General features: G+C 40.3%; 1 long non-coding RNA gene across 14 annotated transcripts in view; it reads right to left on the reverse strand.

Annotated features, from left to right (window-relative positions):
- The window catches only part of LOC123782809 (uncharacterized), a 146,450-nt gene that overhangs the window by 106,928 nt on the left and 19,514 nt on the right, over nt 1-20,008 (reverse strand). For 10 of the 14 annotated variants that reach the window (XR_015724792.1, XR_015724794.1, XR_015724801.1 and 7 more), the window contains exons 2-3: nt 6,482-6,596; nt 251-350 (exon numbers count right to left, since the gene is read on the reverse strand). The exons of 1 other annotated variant lie outside the window; for it this stretch is intronic. This is a non-coding gene — a long non-coding RNA (uncharacterized LOC123782809). Of the gene's footprint in view, nt 1-250; nt 351-3,713; nt 3,888-6,481; nt 6,597-20,008 lie in introns of all 14 variants that reach the window. 3 more of the 14 variants (XR_015724789.1, XR_015724793.1, XR_015724790.1) reach the window with 3 other exon arrangements.

Consider the following 20,008-nt stretch of genomic DNA (forward strand, 5'->3'; position numbering starts at 1 on the left):
ATTTATAAAGTCATCTTTAATAATTTTATACCATAATCTTCAAAATTTAATAAGCCCTCCAGAGATAATTAATAAAAATGTGACCTAACAAAAAGTAAAATGTAATAGTATAATATCTTCAGATATTAAAAGGCTACATGCCCAGTGACCCTCTCCCTCCTTTCTGGGAACCTTGGCTTTTTCTGCAGCACTGCCCTGGGGGAGGGAGGTAAGATTTAGACCAGAACAAAGAAGTAAGGTAAATTCTCACCTTTGAGCCCCATTCCAAGAGCTGGTGCTTAAAAGGGAATGGTTTTCCTTTGAATTTCAAAGGATATATTTGACTTGGATAATCAGGAACCACCAGAGCTCTGTGAATGCAGCAGAAAGTTGAATCAAAACCACAAGAAATAACAGGTGTTGATGAGGATGTGAAGAAAGGGGAACCCTAGTGCCCTGTTGGTGGGAATGCAAACTGGTGCAGCCACTCTGGAAAACAGTATGGAGTTTCCTCAAAAAGTTAAAAATAGAAATACCGTATGATCCAGTAATTCCACTGCTGGGTATTTACCCAAAGAAAATGAAAACACTAATTCAGAAAGACATATGCCCCCTATGTTTATTGCAACATTATTTATTTACAATAGCCAAGGTGTGGAAGCAACCTCGGTGTCCATCAACAGATGAATGGAAAAAGAAGATGTGAGATATATATAGATATAGATATAGATATAGATATAGATATAGATATAGATATAGATATACATATCAATGAAATCTTGCCATTTGCATCAACATGGATGGACCTAGAAGGTATTACGTTAAGTGAAATAAATCAGACAGAGAAAGACAAATAGCACGATTTCACTTATATATGAAATCTCAAGAATAAAACAAAGAGGTTTGCCAGAGGTTGTTGTCAGAAGGGAGAGGGATGGGAGGAAGGGCAAAAGAGGTGAAGGGGATTAAGAAGTATAAACCTCCAGTTATAAAATAAATAAGGCATGGGGATATAAAGTACAGCATAGAGAATATAGTCAGTAATATTGTAATAACTTTGTATGGTGAAGGATGGTAACTGCACTTAAGTGGCGAGCATTTCATAATGTATATAGATGTCACATTGCTATGTTGTACACCTGAAACTAATATAAAGTACATGTCAACTATACTTAAACAATAAAAAATAAATAAAATCTTTTAAAAAAAGAATGGGACATTATGTGTGTTATTTTGAAGGGAGTTGAAAAGCTGAGTTATACTGAGGGGGAACCTAAAAGCAGAGGGCAGGAGGCTGCTCCCCTTTCTGCCTAAAATTCTGGAATATTATCACCTAGATGCTCTGCAGCCACATGGGACCCCAGGAGAACAGAGGCTGGTGGCACAAGAGCTTTGGTCAACACATGTATCAGGATTCTTGGTTTCAAACAAAGAATCAGGAAAGACATCGAGAAAGTATTCAAGAACCCACAGAATGGTCAGTGCTGGCTTCATGAAGCTGGCCCACCCTCTTCTGCAGATGAGGCCATCATTCTTGTCCTGCTAACCCTCTGAGACTCAGTCACGCCCACCCGCATCCCCAGCCCACTCCTTATTTTCTGATAGGACCATGTCCCATTCCCCAGTGACCTCTGGCAGGCACATGGTCTCAGAATCCCCAGCTTCTATCTGCATCCCTCTCCAAGGGGTGCAGAAATTATTGCTGATTTTCTCCAGGCTCTGTGGGAGCTGAGAGAGACTAAGCAAAGGGCAAAGGCTAGCTCAGGCCCTTTCTGGCTCCAGGAAATATTTCTTATTTTGGCTACCCAGAATCTAAACATCTTTCCTATTTAGGGGAATCCCAAGAAAGAAGAGAAGCAGCTCTACTTCTGAAGCCATGGGGTGGAAGAGAAAGGGGCGAGTACTCCCTTTCCCCACCTTCTAGCCCTTAGAGTGGACCCGTGGCCCAAGTGTGACCAATCAGGTGTTACTACCAGGTCTTGGTTCTTGAGTGATGCAAGGGTTCAGGGTCAGGTAGCTGGTTTCCATGGTGGCTGAGGTGGGATGAAGTCCAGCAATCCCATGGCCAAGTCGAAAAGGGCTCAGCTAACATCCACAGCTCTGTGTGGTGTCTTGTTTCACCCTGCCTTTTTGGTGTTTGCCTGAGCCCTGACTTGTAGCTTTCCACCAAAGCCAGGACAACACAGAAACATGCACTGAAAACTTATTTGACCACAGAGGGGAAGATAAGAGGAGGGGAATGGGTCAGTTCCGAGTTTGGCTGAATATTTAACCATATTTACAGTATCTTAAACCAGAAGAAACTGCATTACCAACATTAAAGTTGGTTGGCTGGTAGGTGGTGAGAGGGGGTGGGCCTACCTTCAAAGGAAATAAGGGCTCCGGAGCATGTTCAGTTCCAGATACAAAAATTAGATTGTTTTATGTCTGGTGTAGACAGTGAGGATAAAAATAAGTGTAATGAGCAGTGACCTAGAGAGAAGTCACCATATCTGGGCAGGGCAGGCATCTGTGAGTAGGTCCAAGGGGAAACAGGAACTCAGCCAAGGCTGGGGACCAACCCACACGTATGGGACCCCCCGCAGGAGCAGAAAAGATCCCTTGCCACATGTCTAGTGGGAAACAGCCTTCCCTGGAAGCTGGAGGAAGCCAGCCCCACCAGCTTGTCTCACAGACAGCTTGGGGCATGGAACCAGAAAAGTACCTTTTTATTTTCTTGAGCTTTCTTGCCTTTTCCAACACCCTTGGAGTCTCCTACTGCCTTACCCAGAACTGCACTCTCTTCCCTGCCCGTGGATAATGGTGCCTTTGGCACTGTGCCCTTGGATGACCCTGCTTAGTTCCACGTACCACACTACTGCTATACTCACTTTGACGCAGAGGCCAGGCATCTGCCCTGACCTGTGTGGGCGTGGCCTGCCTAGAGAGGTTGTCAGACAAGTGGACACTATCTCAGACCTGATGAATGGATCAGACTACAAAGGATAATGACAGGAGTCCCTGTAGAGCCAGGATGAGTGATTTTAGTTCAGAAAAGAGTGTGGGTGCTTGGAAGTGGAGAAAAGAGGACCCAATGGCCTCTCAGGAACCCTCACCAGACCCCCCACAATCACCAGGAGATAAAAAAAAAGGGGTGGTGGATCTATGAAGCAGACACCTCTCCACTTGGTAAGCATATTTCTTGATGGCGACCCAGGAAGAAGGACAACCAAACTGTCTAGATAGAACAAGGGGTAGAGATGATTTCAATAAGTCTTAAGTGATGTTGCCCAATTCCTAGATGGAGAGCCATGTGCCTAGGGATAAAGCATGAGAGTAAGAGACCGTGCTCTCTCCCCACTCACAACCACACCTGACAGATCCTGCCCCTCCCTCTTGGGCAGTCAATTGCAGCTGAAGGTGACGAGAAAAGTGCAGTCCCTCTAAGAGCCCCGTAAGAGCCCATCCCTGCCCTTCCACCACAAAGGACCCAAACACACTGCTGAGTGACATTTTTCCTGTTGCCTAGGAATTAGTGATTGGGGCCCCCACTACCAACATCTTCTCTATTCCGAAAATACGAGATTTAAATCAAGGTTGGGATTGAAGGTATAAATTTGGATTAAATTTTAATACCCGAAAGAGATCTGAAAGTTACAGATCTGACCAAGATGTTGTTAAGGAGGAGAAAGAGATTCAGCAGGGTATGGACAACAGAAGTGACTGGGGAAAAATGAAACTGCTCGTGTTCTTACCCCTCTGGGTGTGTAACCCTCTATGGTATGTAGACAGCCAGTTACAGGGAAGCATTGACTCACTCATCCACTCCCCAAGGCTCCAGTTGGGCTGGTAGAAAGAATTCCCTCCCATGTCATCATCTCCTTAAGGAACTGAAACCATATACATCTGGTGCCTTCTTCCCCTATCTTCTGTGAACGAGAAGAAGATGAGATAGGTGGGGAGAGGAAGAGAACTTATATGGTGTCGAGCTTGATGCTTTCCATCATTGTCTCTCTTATGTAGGCAACCCATTCGACAGATAGCAAAACCAAGCCTCCAAAAAGTGCAGCAATTAGTTCAAACGTTCTTCACTTTATACCCAGGTGTGTCTGACACAAAAGTCACACTCTTTCCTCTATGTCACAAATAGAAGAGATTACACTGCCCCTGCCTGAAAACAAACCATTCTCATCTTTCTCTCCTTTATTTTCCCAATTCATACTGCTCTGCATAGGCCCTCTTCCCGCACCTCCACCCCACCAGAGCCTGGCTTTGTCATTGTCAGTGATGCATTTCCCAATATTTTCCTGGACATTGGGAATCATGCCAAACATTCTCAAGCCTGATCCTACTTCCCTGTCCCCCACGGAGAAGGGGCCACAAAAGCAGATCATTTTCATGAGCCACAACTCTGACCTCACTGCCTTACCATTGGAAAACATGACAGCCAGAAAGCAAGGTAAATTCTTCTCTAGAAAATGCCCCTCTGTTTTCACAGGTATAGCTCCCCAAACTTGGTCAACCAGCCTACAGACTGTATCCTGGAGGGAATTTCTTCCAGGATTACTAGGTCAGGCTCGAAACAGCTCATTTCCTTTCCAAAGTGTCTCCTGCCCAGTCTGTACAGGGCTCGCCTGACCAAGGAGCTATGTTTCATTCATCTATCCATTGACCAGTCTTTGCTAAGCACGAGGGGAGGTGGTAAGCCCAGAAGCCCAGGCTGGGAGAGATTCTTGTCAGTGAGCAGCCCACAGGGGCCAGGGCGAGCTCTGGTGGCACAGGAGGAGGAGGCCAAACTTAAACTCAGGGGCCAGGAAGAGCCTGGGGAGGTGACACGTCATTTGGGATTTGCTGAACAGGTATTAGCTCTGAAAGTAGTCTATATGGACAGTGTCTTGAGGAACAGTATGGCTGAGGTGTGGCTGAGGTGTGCACTTTGTTCAAGTTCAAACTTGGTTTCTTCTCCTTCTGAACAAGGTGGAGTAGTGAACTAGATTTATTATCCTGTCTGAAACAACTAAAAAGAAGCAAATAAAATGTATGAGACAATGGCTTTCAAGATGTTGGATATCTGGTTGTGAAGGACTGTGGTCCCTAAAAGATGGGAAACCAACACGGTGAGTTTGTTGCCTGAGAGAGCTTCAAGGCAAAGCCCAGGCAGAGCCCACCAGTTGCTCAGAGTTGAGGAGACAGCAGTGAGAGCCAAGAAAGACCAAGGTGCCTGCAGTTCACAGGACAGAGGGCCGATGAGGACAGAGGTGGAGGGAGAGACCCCTGGAGATGTGCAGATGGTCTCCTCTGGTATTCCGCAGACTTCTGATCAACGTGTGTGTGTGTGTGTGTGTGTGTGTGTGTGTGTGTGTGACTGTAAACCACCAGAGGCATGGGTGGGAGGCATCCTCAAGGAAGCACCCAACAAGGCCAGATAGTGTCCATTCCACAAGCCAGGCTAGAAAACTAAAACCATGAAACGTGGTCTCTGATTTTGGCTCTGGGTGTGAAATCCCCAAAAGCTATCAGTCAAGATCCTGCCTCTCAGTGCCAAGCATCCCATGGTGCCCCTTGATAGCTGTCACACTCTACTTTCACTGTCCGCATCTACCTCGGTGCCCCTGGGTGGCCAGTAAGTGGATTCCACCCTTCCTGGTTGAACCTGCAGCTTCTGTTGCCCGCCCCCCGCCCCCATTGCAGAGCTGGAATTCTTGCATTTCTCCTTTCTAATCAGTGCACTCAAGGAAGAAAAAGTGTTCCAACACACCAGCTTTGGATTTTCTCTTCCTTGGTCAGGGTTGACCCATTAGAGAACTTTTTGTGTTCTTTTTTTTTTTTTTTTTTTTAAGATTTTTCTTATTTATTTGAGAGACACACAGAGAGAGAATGGGGGAGAAAGAGGGAGAAAGTCTCCAGCACATTCTGGCTGAGCACAGAGCCTGAGGCTGGGCTCAATCTCATGACCCTGAGATCATGACCTGAGCCACAATCAAGAGTCAGACGCTTAACCGACTCTGCCGCCTAGGCGTCCCAAGAACTTTTTCTTATAGCTCTTTCATATGGCTCTGTTTTAGATGATTGGACACCTCTACTTAGAGACTTGGCACAGACCTTCTGGACACTGGTTAGGAAGTAGCAGATTAATGCTGATTGGCCACATGAAAGATTAGAACTCCACACAGCCCCTGTACAGAATGTCTGCCCTGTGGAGTACACGTGGGGCCCCTCTTCTCTGTAGTGAACACTGCCCAAAAGGCGATCAGGAGAAGGAGAAAAGAGAAGAGGAGGAACAGAGCAAGGAAGGGAAACAACAGCTGATTTGCCAGGCTCTGCCCGTCACAGAGGTGGACTACAGCAGCATTGCAGCCCACTTGGGTGGTCCTGAAAGTCCAGAAAGAAGGGCAATCCTTACAGCTGCCCAAGCTTTGAGGAATGTATCTCTGATGAGTTTGCCTGAACGGAGACGTGAAAATGTATACACATGCACTTCTGAAAATGGAGTCTTCAGGAGCCACCCATCATTTCTACTCACACTGCAACAGCAATCCTGGCTCTCCATGAATCGCTTCCCCAACTGAAGGCGGATAGGGTGCTGGACGTTGTCAGTGGAGAGCAAGCCCCTTGACCATGACTTAAAGCACGGACAACTAAAAGGACACAAAACATTAACTGTAGGAAATCTAATGAAGAAAATGTGCACAGGGAGGAGGGAGAAAAATAACATTTATTGAATACTTGCTTTTCAAGCATTTTGTTATCTGACTAGCTATACCTAGTAGAAATTAACTAGTTCCGGCAGATCTCAGTAGTTATTAATAGACAGTTCTACAGGTGGCGGATGTGTTCGACTACTATCTGCAGTGCCTTGCATTGCTGATCTGTGGGATGGAACACGTTTCCTTCATTGCTCTTCTCTGCTCATTCCAGCTTGCTGATAATTTTAAACCCAGTACTGCCATTTGATTGGTCTTAAGGGACTCCTCATTCCTCTCTTCCCCCGGTGTTGTCCTCTTTACTCAGTGTGCTCTGTGTTTCCTCATGACTCCGGCATTTCATTCAAATGTCTGGGTTCATTTTACTTTATCTCTAATACTTCATTTTTGTTTCTTCATAGCTTCTCAGGATTCTTCTTTGTGGCAAGAGAAATGCTTCATCTCTTAAAATATTTAACGCCTTCAATGAGGAAATATATTCTCAAAATACATCATATTATTTGATGAAATAAACTCTCCAAAACAGGCATTGGTATAAATACTTGTACACCTTCCATTTTTTAAAATTAGAAGAGATTTTTAGGAAATGATAAATAATGTTTCAATTATTACTGACTTACTCAAACATAGACCATCTCCACTTCTTATCGCCAAGTATGTGCGTAAGTATATATGAGATACTGTTCATACGGCATAAAATTCATCCTTTCAAAGTGTACACTTCAGTGGGTTTAGTATATTCATAGAGTTGTACAGCCATCACCACTATCTAATATTAGAATATTTTCATCACCCTAGAAAAGAAGGCCTGTACCCAAAAGCAGTCACTACCCAGTGAACCCTCCTCCAAGCTCTAGTAAACCTTAATTGACTTTTTGTTTCAGTGAATTTGTCTCCTCTGGGTATTTCATATAAATGGAATATACAATATGTGGCCTTTTGTGACTGTCTCATGTCAATTAGAATAATGTTTTCAAGGTTCATCCGTTTGAAGTGTGTATTAGTACTTCATTCTTTTTTTTTATTGTTGATAATATTCCACTGTGTGGACGTACAACATTTTGTTTGTCCATTCCTCAACTGATGGCCATTCCACTGATGGTTATGCTTTTTGGATATTATGAATAATACTGCCACGAACAGTCATGGGCAAGGCTTTGTGCGGGCCTATGTTTTCATTTCTCTTGAGTATAGACATAGGAGTCAAATTAGTGGATCATATGGTAACTCCATGCTTAACTTTTTGAGGAACTTCCAAACTGCTTTCCAAAGTGACTGCATCATTTTACATTCTTACCAGCAATGTATGAGGGTAATAGCCAGGGGGGTGGCTGGCTTCGTCACTCCCCCTCCATCAGCAATGTGAGAAGATGAGTGACAGGCAGGCAAAGGAGTCACCAGGTCACTAATGCTTATGGTGGAATGAAGCAAAATAATATTAAAGAATCAATAATCTCACTGAGCACCTCAGATTTGTGTCTTGACAAATAAACAAAGTTGTTTGTGTTTTTAAAATGGGTGGTGGTGCACATACTCATTACTGTTGAAAGCAAAGACCGACAGCTGTCATAGCTCCCTGTCAGGTCACACACAGACCCCTGTGAAGACCCCCTCCCGCTCCCCTCCTCTCCAGCCCAGGCCACCCTTCTCTCAGCTCCCATGTGCCATGAGAGAAGCAGCCTCTACGTTCCTCTATTTTCTTTCCTGTCTTAGCATCGTGGTACAAATTCCGTACCTTCCCTTGGGTTTGCCCTTTTGAACTTTAAAGGCCTGTTTGGGGAGTGATACAGTTGAAAGTTGACTAGTTCTTGCTGCTGTTCTTCCTGTTTATCTTATTCATCCTGAAGACCATGTGAGTGTCTTGATTGACTAGAGGTGGGGATCAGGCAATGTGTACAAAGAAATGGCAGGGGAAACCAGTAAGAATAATATTTCAAATTATTGTTGTACACACAAAACACCTGAAAAATACTCATGTGAGAAAAACCTTCAATAGACCTATGCATTTTAAGTGCGGTTAGAGGTGGTTCCATCTTGGAGAGGAAAAATAAATCTATTAGGTAATTCCCAGTGACTTATCTCAAAGACACAGCACCTTTGCCTCTGTTCCTTAAATTTGTTCTTTTCCCTCACAGCCAAACTCATAGTCTGGCTGGTTCAAGTCCAGTGAGTATCTGATTCAGGTAAGAGATGTATTACTTTTGGTATGCCTAATGATTTTGGTCTTTGATCCTGTTTTAAACTTATGAAACCTACACTTTTCATCTGTACTTTCATTTTTTCCCACCTTGCCCTTATTGTTATAAAGAGGCACAGAATGCGCAAGTACTTGCACAAAGGCACGCTGCTGCTTGGACGAAGAAGGTGCGCTGTGGCCAGAACGGGACTGTTCGCAGGTGGGCCGCAAGTCCCAGCTGAGAGGGTCCTTTACCAGCTAACGGGCAAACGTGTAAGTTCAATAATGCAAGGTTTCTTCCCTTTGTTAGATATTGTATTAGAAATATTTAATTTGGGGTCCCTGAGGGGCTCAGTCGGTTAAGCATCTGCCTTCGGCTCAGGCCATGACCCCAGGATCCTGGGATCGAGCCCCACATCTGGCTCCCTGCTCAGCGGGGAGTCTGCTTCTCCCTCTCCTCTCCGCTCATGCTCTCTCTAGCTGTCTCTGTCCTGCTCTCTCAAATAAATAAATAAAATCTTTTAAAAAATGTTTAATTTTGTAGAAGTTTTAGACGATCGTAGTAAAAAGTTAAGCAATTGTGTAAAGAAAAAGTTAATTCTCTTGCTCTCCCACATGCCCTGTCACTTCCAGTGCCATAGGTTTAGATAACCAATGTTAATTGCTTGGTGTGTTTCTTTCCACACCTTTCTCTACACAAACAAAAATGTCTATAAACGTATGTACACCAACGCTTGGTTGTATTATTTTTAATCTCAAAGGATCCATACTATGGGCATGACATTGCAACCTGCTCTTTGAGTCAAGAGTATACAATGGACTGCTTTCTTGACCTCTGCATAGAGATAGAGTTAATTTTACCTGATGCATAATATTTCATCTTATGGATTTTTTTCAAAATTTATTTAACCATTCCCCAAGATGAGCCTTCAGATTAGTTCCAGCTTTTTGACACCACAATAAATTTTCTTGTACGTTTACAGAAAAATAAATAACCCTATAATTTCTGTAACAAAGGTAGCCAAAATTGGTTTTCCTAAGTCAAAGGATTTGTGTATTATTTATATTACTAGATATCATTGTATTACATTCCCAATAGTTATAGGAATTCACAGTCCCACCAGCAATACCTAAAAGTATTTATTTCTCACTATTAAGGTGTGTCATCGCTTGTTTTAACATTTGCCAATGGGATGAAGAATGGCACTTCATTCTCATTTACCTTTATCTGCTTCATTAGTAAGATTAAGCATCTCTTCAAATGTTAATTGGATAATTCTGTGAATTGTCTATTCATATCCTTTGCCTGTTTTTCTGTTGAGTTATTTGTCTTTTTCTTACTGTACAGTTTTCTATTGCCACCATGACAGATTACCCCAAACCTGGTAGCTTATACAACACAAGCTCATTATCTCACAGTTACAGAGGTCAGAAGTGAGAAATGGGTCTTGTTGAGCTAAAATCAAGGCGATGACCACATTGTGTTCCTATCTGGAGGTTCTAGAAGAGAATCTGTTTCTTTGCCTTTTCCAACTTCTAGAGGCAACCCACATTTCTTGCCTGCTGGCCTTTTTCTACATCTTCAAAGCCACCAATGACAAATCAAGTCCTTCTCACACTGCCTTCTCCCTGGTTCTCTGTAGCCGGGAAAGGTTCTTTGCTTTTCAGGATTCACCAGATTGAGCCCATCTGGATGATCCAGGGGTATACCTCCAACTCAAGGTCCATTAATCACATCTGCAAAGCCCTTTTGCCACATAAACCAACCTATTCGCAGGTTCAAGGGATTATAGCATGAGTATCTTTGGGAGCCATGAGTCTGCCCACTACATTTAACAATATATGGAAGTACTGTATTTTTTTTTAAAGGGTGTTAGCCATTGTCAGCATAAATGTTGCACACATGCTTTAACCCTACCATTTGTTTGTTGTTATTGTCTTTGACTCTGCTCTCCTCAGACTTGCAAATAACTCCATTTCATCCACCTTAAGGCTGTATAATTGTTGTGAGGTAAGCAATAGTCTTCTGCAGCTTCCTGATTCAAAGCATCCGTAGCTTCAAGAACCGGAATCACAACATGAGTTAAATTCACATCCCTACCAGGTCTCTTAAGGGAAAGTCAGGGTAATAACGGTGATGCACCCTGAGAATGGGGTCATGGTAGACTTAGCTCCATCTAAACACGTGGAATGCCCCAATCCTTGGGAGTCACCCTTTGCCAAAAGAAATCTCCCCTCTTCCCTCAGTGACCAGGCATATCCTGCCTTCCTTAAAGACTCTTGAACTTACTTGGGATCAAGAGGATTCTAATTGCAAGAGGAGTCTCATTCTCCTTAAGATCTACTCTCTGCCACTCCTTCCTGTCTTGAGCACCCATTATTAGGACCAGATCCCAGCATAACTCAGGGGTATGAGTCAAAATATGACACGATGTGGAGCCTTCATGGTTTCAAGCTCACAGTTACAAAGGGAGAAATTATTCTACCAGAGACAGCTGGAAGTCGAAATTCCCACATGGCAATTTTGAGCTCCATATGCCATTAAAGCAGCATGCGGTAAGGGGAACCAACTACACAGCCTGATCCTGATTATCAAGGGGAAAAAGGATTGCTGCTCCCCAATGGGAACAAGAGAAGAATGTCTGAAATAATGAAATGATGTATGCAAAGTGCTAAAGCAAAATAACTGACAACTAAGAATTTTGCACCAGAATAAAAATCCTTTATATCCTTCAAAATTAAGACAAAATACGTCTTTTTCAGATAATCAAAAACTAAACAGAGCTGCAGTAGATGAAACACTAAAGGAAATTCTTCAGGCAGAAGAAAAATAATTCTAAATGGAAGCAGGGATTTCCAAAAAAAGGAAGAGAATTGCACACATGTAGAAAGACAGATCTCAGTGAATACTGACTGTATGAACAACAATAATAATGACATCATGTGGGGTTTAAAAATAAACATGCAAAAAAATACGTGCAATTAAGACACATAAAGAAAATAGTACAGGGCGCCTGGGTGGCTCAGTCTCTTGAGCACCGACTTCTGATTTCAGCTAGGGTCATGATCTTTCTTTCCCTCTACCCTTCCCTCTGCTCATGCTCTCTCTCTCTCTCCCTCCCTCTCTCTCTCTTTAACATAAATACATCTTTAAGAGAAAATAGTACAGAAGGCTAAAGGTACAGTAGGGTAAAGTACTCTAAAGGCCTTGACTAACTGGAATGTGAAAGATAATTTCTTAGACTTCCGTAGATTAAGCATGCCTACTGCACTGTCTCCAGTAACCATTTAAAAAACCGTAGAAGAATATAAAGCTATTAAAATAATAGAAAAAGAAGGAAATAAATAAAAACTGGAAGAAATAAAGCAAGAAAGGAAAGGAACATAGAATTGCTGGAATCAATAGAAAAATGCTGTTAAGGTTATAGATTTAAATCTAAATATATTACAATTACATTAAAATAAATTAAATAAATATTCCGATCAAATGATCAAGATTATCATATGAATTAAAACTCAACTATTATATGTTTCTTACAAGAGATATTCCCAAACAATATGCATATAGAAAGGATGAAAGGAAAAGGGGGAAAAAATGTACCATACAAACACTAACTAAAAGAAAGCTGGTATAGTAATGCCAGAAAAAAATAAACTTCAGGGCCAATATATTTTAAGTAATAATGTGGGATATCTCATAATGACAAAACAATCAATCATCAGTAATATCGGAAAAAGTCTAAAATTGTATGCAGCTAATGGCATGGCATTAAAATACACAATTCACTGATTGACAAAACTAAAAGGAAAAAAAATAAATCCATGATTTTAGTGTGAAAATTTTTAACACACTCCTCTCCATAACCAAAGGAATAAGTAGACAAAAATTTAGAAATAGAGAATACTCAACCTAATTTAGCACACTTTACCTAATTGACATTTGAAACATTGTATCACAAATTGCAAAATATACCATTATTTTCAAGTGAACATAGGAAATTTACCAATATCAACCATATACTGTTCATAAAGCAAGTGTCCACAAATTTTAAGTGATTAAAACCTCAGGGTATATTCCTTGACTGTAATGAAAGTCAAGTTAGAACTCAGTAACAAAAAAAATAACTAGGAAATTTCGCAAATGTTTAGGAATCAGCAGTATGCTTCTAAATAGCACGTAAGTGAAAGAAAAAGTTACAGTGGCAATTAGGAAATATTTGGAGCTGAATGGCAGTGAGAACACGGCATATCACAATGCATTGCAATTCAGTGAGAACTATGAATAGCAGAAATGTTTACCATTAAATGTACACATGAGAGAAGATAAAATACCAAAAGATAAGAATCTAAACATCCACCTTAAGAAGCTAAAGACGGAAGAGCAAATTAAGCTCCAAGAATATGGAAGAAAATAACAGAGCAGAAAATAATAAAAAGGAAACAAAAGAGGAACAGAAAATTCAAGAAAGCTTAAAACAAAGCTTGCTCTTTGAAGGCACTAATAAAATTTGTAAATCCCTGGGAAGACTAAACATGATGCTGGGAAAAGAAGGCACAAAAAATTGATATCAGGAATTAAAAAGGGGATATGCCTGCACATCTGATGAGCATTAAAAAGAAAATAAGTGGAAATAATAATAAAAACCCCTTTGCCAATATATTTAATTATGTAGATGAAAAGGATACACTTTTTTAAAGACACAACAAAACAGAAAACTTGAGTTATACTATGCATTTTTAAACAAATTAAGTCCATAACTAAAAACCTTTCCTCAAAGAAAACTTCAGGCCGTGAGAGCTGCACTGGTAAGTTCTTCTAAACATTTAAAGGAGAAATAATGTCAGTCGTGCCCAAACTCTTCCAGAAAACAGCAAATAGCAAACACTTCCCTACTTCTTCTATGAAGCAAGTATAATCCTTGAATCCAAAATCTGACGAGGTCATTATAAGAAAAGAAAATCAAAGTTAATCTCTCTTATATTTATAGAATCAAAAATTGTACAAATCTAGCAATATATAAAAATAATAATACATCATAACCAAGATGTGTTTATTCCAGGAATGGAAGAAAATTGCACATTAGAAAATCAATTTCATTTACTACATAAACAGAATAGGGGAGGAAAAAACCACATAATTTTTTAAAAGATTTTACTTATTTATTTGAGAGAGAGAGCATGAGCAGGGGAGAGGGGCAGAGGGAGAGGGAGAAGCAGACTCCCTGCCGATGCAGGGCTCCATCTCAGGACCCTGGGATTACAACCTGAGCCTGAGGCAGAAGCTTAACCGACTGAGCCACCCAGGTGCCCCATAATTTAATACATAAAGATAAGTCATTTGATAAATTCAACACCCACTCATAATAAAAAGTCAGAGCAAACTAGAGTTAGAGGGGAATCTTTTAAATCTCTGATAGGTACAAAAAACCTACAACCAACATTTCACTTAGTGAAATCCTAAAAGCTTTCCCTCTGAAGTTGGAAATGAAGCAAGAATACTTGCTGTCACAACTCTATTCAACATTATACAAGACATCCTAACAGTGCAATTAAGCAAGAACAATAAATGAAAGAGTTAAGGATTGAAAAGGGAGATGCAAAAGTCATTACATGCTACTACATAGGCTATGATATATGTGATAGAAAATACATGAAAATCTATAGACAAACCACTAAAATTAATAAATAAATTTAGCAAAGGCACTGGATACAATATCAATACACAAAGCACAGTACATACACAAAAAGGTAGTTGTACCTTTATAGTCCAATGAACAAGCAGAAAACGAAATTTTAAAATATTCCAATTACAGTATTATAAAAATACTATAAAATATAAAAAATAAACTTGAGAGTAAATTTAACAAAGAAGTTATAAGAACTCTATGCAGAAAACTACCAAATATTGTGAGAAATTAAAGCTGACCTAAATAAAGGGAAGGACACACTGTATATATGGACCAGAAGACAATCTTATACAGATGTTAATTTCTCTTCAAGTTGGTCTATAGATTCAATGCAACTCCTATCAAAATTCCAGCAGGATTTTCCAATTCAGTTTGGAAGTTGTTAAACTGATTTTTAATTTTAAATGGAAATGCAAATGTCCAAGGAAAGTGAAGAACCTCTTAAAATAGAACCGGGTAGGATAATAAATATAAAAACTTGGAAAGCCAAAATAATTAAGGCAGTAATTAAACCGATAGAACAGAACATGGAGCTCAGAAACAGGCCCATACAATATGACTGCTGGTTTATAATAAAGGTAACATTCTATGCCAGAGGGGGAATGATGTTCTTTTAATCAGTGCAGTGCTGGGTAAATTGGGATTTTTAAAACGTTGGAAAAAAATCGAATCTTGACCTCTACTTTACACCATCCGCAAAAATTAAACACATTTGGATTATACATTTAAATAAAAACATAAAACAATAAAGCTTCTAGGTAATAATGTGAGGAAATTTCATCATTATCTTGGAGTAAAAAACGATTTCTTAAACAGGACCCAAAAGGCATTAATTTTATTTTTTTATTTTATTTTTTTAAAGATTTTATTTATTTATTTGACAGAGATAGAGACAGCCAGCGAGAGAGGGAACACAAGCAGGGGGAGTGGGAGAGGAAGAAGCAGGCTCATAGTAGAGGAGCCTGATGTGGGGCTTGATCCCATAACGCCAGGATCATGCCCTGAGCCGAAGGCAGACGCCCAACCGCTGTGCCACCCAGGCGCCCCGGCATTAATTTTAAAGGAAGTAATTGCTAAATTGGATCTGATTAAAATTGAGAGCTCAGTCTCCGAAAGATACTATTGAGAATCAAAAACAAAAACAAAAGAAAATAAAAAACAGACCATAGCATGAGAGAACTTCTGCAATATACATTATATGTGACAAGACTTTAATCCAGAATATCTAAAATCTACAACAACTAAATAGGAATAAGACAATGCAATGGAAAGGTACTTCATTAAAAAGTGTAGACAAATGTCCAATAAACTTAGGAAAATCTCAACTTCATTAGTGATCAAAAAATTATGCATTAACACCACATGAAACATGATTTCACACCCACCAGAATGGCTAACTTGAAAAGATTAGCAATACCAAGCATTGTCAAGTATAGCAAGTGGAATCCTCAAATACATTTAAATAAATTATGGTTGGGCAGATCCACAGAATGAAATACACGTTTTTATAAAAAGCATGAGGTACTTATATGTACTTACATAGGAAGAACTCCAATTCATGTTTTTAAATGAGAAGAGGAAAAGGAAGAACAGTGTACTATCTCATATGTATCAAAAAAAAAGAAAAGAATACAGGTATGTATATATATTTACATAAATACACTTATAATGATATAAACTTTTTTGTAAGTATACACAAGAAAGTGTTGGTAGCAGTTTCTCTTAAGGAATAGGACTGAGGATAGAGGGAGGCTTTTATAATTCATAGTGTTTGAATTTAATATGTGCATATATTTCTTCATATGTGTTTGTGTGTGTGCATACTCATACACCACACACATGTACACAAACACACATTCATGCAGACATTCTTTGCTTTAATGTCTAAATCGTTTTTAAAGTTACTATAAACTTTTAAACGTTGGCAGACGTTTATTTAAAAATGACTTGGAGGGCACCTGGGTGGCACAGTCAGTTAAGTGTCCAACTCTTGGTTTCAGCTTGGGTCATGACCTCAGGGTCATGAGATCGAGCCCAGCATGGGGCTCCATGCTCAGCATGGAGTCTGTTTGAGATTCTCTCTCCCTCTCCCTCTGCCCCTCTCGGTTGTTGTGCACTGCCTCTCTCTAAAATAAATAAATAAATCTTTAAAAAATGACTAGGGTTTTAGAATATCAACCTAATGCTCTAATTCTGGCAATGATTAGGTAATAGCCCAATCTGCCTCTGAGGACAGACTTAGTTCGTGGCAATAAAACACTTCATCCCATTCAGAAATGTAGCAGGTGTAGTCCTGCTACAGGCAGGTCACCAAAATAACTGCAGAGTGGAGAGTCAAAACAGAAGTCTAGTCCTATAGAGGCAGTTAGGGTTCAGCTTAGTACACTCTGGGTGCCTATGATTTGTCCAACTAATTCATACATTATTCTACTGATAGTTAATAGAAGTGCTCCAGAGAAATTCCAGATCCATCATTGCCTATCCCATCCCCAACTACTCCCCTTGGTTTGATCTTAATCTTATTCCTGATCCATCCCAATCTTTCCTGGTTCATAACTCTGGGTTCAGTTTCTTAGCTTTATCTCTGCTTTTGCCTAACTTTTATTATTTCAACACTGTCGGGGTTTTTGGTTTGCCTTTTGTTATATCTAAAAACTTTGGTTCCTTCAACTTTTAGCTGGCTTGGGTAGATAAGCACTCTGTACTATTTAAGACGCAAACCACAGTCCTAACGCCATTGGCCACCACCAAGCTAAGTCCGCATAGCATCTACAAGGGAGTTTTAGTATATATTCTGTCTGGGCAAGCACTTGCTTTTCCCTAGACCACAGGACAACCTTGAGCAAAGATGTGTCAGAGCCTAGGATTTGCAGCCAGTTCAGCAGAATTCAGAAATGGTAACTGGGCTAATTCTACCATCTGTACTTGCACTAACTGTATTACTTGTAAAAAAAAAAAAAAAAAAAAAAAAAAAAAACCAACAACAACAACAAAAAAACAAAAAACAAACAAAAAAAAACAAAACCCAAAATTATCTAGATTGATATATAAAATAACAGTATTCCTTGATAATCAAAGAAATTTATTTTTAAAATACTATTATGATGAATAAGTGAATGTGAAATGGTGGCTAGATACAAGATAATTATACAAAGATCAATAGACTATTTTGTTCTGTTTGTTTGTTTTTTTTCCTTTTCCCCTGTACCAGTCAGAATTCTCGAATGTATACAACCAACTTGGGTTAGTTTAAACAGAAAAGAAATGTATTAAAAGATATGAAATCTCTTAGAGGATCAGAGAGTCAGGCTTGGCATTTAGTCAGTGTCAACTTACTTCACAGAACTGGAGCAATAGAGTCACCATTGCTAGGAAAAACATTACAGCTTGCATCATCAACCCCATGGATACGAGGCACTGTATGTCACAACTAGAAAATGCGCTTCTGCAAACTTGGTGTAGCTCCTTCACGCCATGCCAGAATTCTTCAGTACATCTTTCTATGTCATTAGCTTCTGACTCAAAGTCTGGAAAAATATAACTAAGTGGCAAAGCCAGAGTCAAATGCCTGAGTCTCAGCTCCAAGGGAGGCAGGGAAATTTCCATATGGGAGATGGTCTGTGCCTCCCACCAAGATGCATAAAGTGGGAAATTCCTCAAAGATAGAAAATAAGTTCAATGCTCTTGGGTAGCCAGAGAGAATGAGAAATGTCTATTGGAGTCTACTCTTTAATTGTCCAACATCAACATATGACTCTCTTCCCTAATCTTCCAAATCACAATAATAATGATCCCACCAAAAATAATGAAACTATCTGCCCCAGCAAAATGTACTCATGCTCTTCCCTAAAACAGAGACAATACAAAGCCTTATTAGATACTTCACCCAACCCCTTATCTACGCTTACTGAATCATGTCTATTCCTCCTCTAGGTCTGTGATAAACATGTTTTGACATTCTCTAAATCATGGACTAAATGGTAGAGTTCAACATCATAATATGCCCTACATAAAATTACCAAAAAAGGAAGATGAAGGAAGAATATAATTAGCTAAAATATATCATTATATCGATGACATTGCAAAGAGAAAGTGCCTGTATTTATATTTCAAAACAATACAATCTTCCACCTAACATAGTGCAACTAGGACAAATAAGGGTATGCTAACCCACTCCCCAAAAAGGATGACTCAAAGCCTATAAGTTATTAAATCCATATTTGGATGATATTTATTCGTATCATTTAGTCACAATTCTCTCTGGAGTAACCTTTCTGGGGTAACTCACAATTGCTCTCTTGAGTAACCTGAAACTGTATTATAAGATTAACTCCAAATAACACATATAATACAAACTAGTATGGAAAAAAGAGATGGAAACTTGATCAATGTATAAAAATATATACATATCAACATAAAGATGAATTTGTATGGACACTGCAATCGTTTCTACAACTAGATATGAGGCCATATTTAGTGATTAAAATTTTCTGTTTTTACTATCCACCCTTCCACTTTTAGCCAGTCTTTTAGCTCATTGTAGCTCTTTTCCCAGGCATTTCCCAGCCCAGCCTAACTCTGTCCAGCAGTACTCAGCAAGCACTTGGAGAATGCTTGCTGGAAAAGAAGTCGTCAGCCTGTAGCAGAAGTATGAGGCTGAGTAGGTGAGATGTGGGAGATCAGCTCTGCTTGCTGCTGGCACCTGTTCACTGCCTACTCAGTCCTTCTCAGCGCTCAGCCCCTTCTGTCCAAGGCCTACAAATGCCTGGAAGGACCCACTGGCATAGGAGGAGGTCTGGTGACAACATGTGACTGCACATAAGCTCTATGAAGCGGAAAACAGGTGTGCTTGGTCAGTTCCCAGAACCCAGTTTAATGTTTGATTCATAGTGAGAGGGCCAGATGAGGTTTGGGTCCAAAGCATAAATCCAGGTCCAGACAGAGCTAGATGAGAAAACAACCTCTGACTCTTGTTAGCTTTGTAAATTTGTGCAAACTTCTTCATATCTCTGAGCCTCAGTTCTTTGTAAAATGGAAATAAAAACAGCAACTCCTTTACAGAGTTGTTGCCATGACTATGGGAGACAATGCACACAAATACTTAGCAGGGTTCTGGGACATAGTGAATGCGCGATATAGTCAGGTAGTATTTCTTTTTGCCATAGATGACACAACAGATTTTTTTCCCTCGATAAGCAAGCCTACATTCAGGGAGCTTGGGGTCCCTAGCACAGCCTGGTGTGCCAGGGCTGTCCCCAGGTCTCTGCCCATTCTGTTTTGCTTCTAATAGGAGCTCTGGGGCTGAAGAGGGTCCTTCCCCAGAGCCCTGGCTATTGTCTTGGGCTCAGGTCACCTCCTCCAAGCTTTTACAGGTCCCAGTCTTGGCAGTATCTGGGTCTGGAATCCCTCTAAGCATGCCCCCAGGAACAGAGAACTCCTATTGACTTAATCATCAACCCCACCGTCACCCAGAGGGTCAGGCT

The sequence above is a fragment of the Ursus americanus genome, chromosome 6, assembly GCF_024610735.1.
Source record: "Ursus americanus isolate L20-20 chromosome 6, mUrsAme1.1.p, whole genome shotgun sequence".
NCBI classification, from domain to species: Eukaryota; Metazoa; Chordata; class Mammalia; order Carnivora; family Ursidae; genus Ursus; species Ursus americanus.